This window comes from Buceros rhinoceros, unplaced genomic scaffold (genome assembly GCF_000710305.1).
Source record: "Buceros rhinoceros silvestris isolate BGI_N320 unplaced genomic scaffold, ASM71030v1 scaffold15285, whole genome shotgun sequence".
In the NCBI taxonomy this organism is placed as follows: Eukaryota; Metazoa; Chordata; class Aves; order Bucerotiformes; family Bucerotidae; genus Buceros; species Buceros rhinoceros.
Window position 1 is genome coordinate 24,732 of NW_010411289.1, and position 1,243 is coordinate 25,974.

Here is a 1,243-nt window from a genome sequence, read left to right on the forward strand (position 1 = left end):
GCTCCCCCCCTTCCACCCCTGCCACAACATCTTTTGAGGGCAGCGCTGCGTCAGAGAAGGACCAGCCTGTGTCGGAGCAAGGGGGTCCCCAGGGACCCTCACAGAGCAGGGAGCTGTTATCAGCCTTGTCATCAGGAGCAGAGAAGGGCTGAAGGGTGTTGTGAGATATCAGCCTTGGACATCCTTTGTGTGCAAGGTTGGGTAACAGCAGAGCCAGACTATCTGCCAGCCCCACAGGGGCTCTTGCAAAAAGTGCTGTGGTAAAGGCAGCTTGGTTGACCCGTGGTAGAAGCACAGGCTCCTTGCAGGAGAGGAACCCTCCCTAGGTGTCCCTGCCACCCCAGACCCCGCTGCTGTCTTGCCCCTTGGCTCGCTCCACATTCTTCTTGTCATGGGATGGCGTGCTGCATCCCCAACCCCCTGCAGCACAGGGGAGGGGTTTGTGTTCCCAGCATCTCACCCAACCAGCCCCAGTGCCAGCCCTCCCAAGTCCCCTCGTCAGCATGATCATTTTACCTTGTTTTCTCCAATTTGGCAGAATTGCACCCTCCCAGTCCCAGGCTAGGGTGGATATAGGGAATATCTCCTCTTGCCTCAGAGGCAGAAACAGCAGATAGAGACAAAAGGTCTGGAGAACTTCAAAGATCTCCCTTGGCAGCACAGCCTCTGGGTGGGTGTCGGGGAAGACTGGTCCCCCCATGGCAATGTGGGGAGCAGGACCCTTGCTGGGCAGGAAAGAGAAGGAGCATGAGGAGGTGAGCAGGGAGAGTGGGGGGCAGTCCCCCAAGAAGGTCAGGACACCGGTCAGCCAGGCCAGGGGCCACGCGTGGGACAGGGTTGTGCCTGAGAAGGGGCAGGACAGGAGGGTGGGACAGGGATGGGGACCAGAGGGTTGGCCTGGAGGAGGGACCGGCAGTGGGAGGCGTGGGCTGGATGCTGTGAAGCCACCCACAGCAGTTCCTGCAGGGCTGCCTGCCCATGCCCGCAGGCTGAGCCCTGTGCCCAGCAACAATACCTTGACACCACCCTGGAGCCCAGAGCCGGGCAGCCGCGGAGCCCGCAGCGGCGCTGCCACAGGGCCGCTTCTCCAGAGCCAGCCCCGGGGGGCTGCGGACTGCGCTGCGGGGCAAGAGGTGAGGGAGAACCCCGAGGGCGGTGGGAGGGAAGGGACAGACTTGGGGACAGGGAGGGAAGGGCCAGGACTAGGGCAGTCCATGCCCACTTCCAGACCATTGCGCTGGCT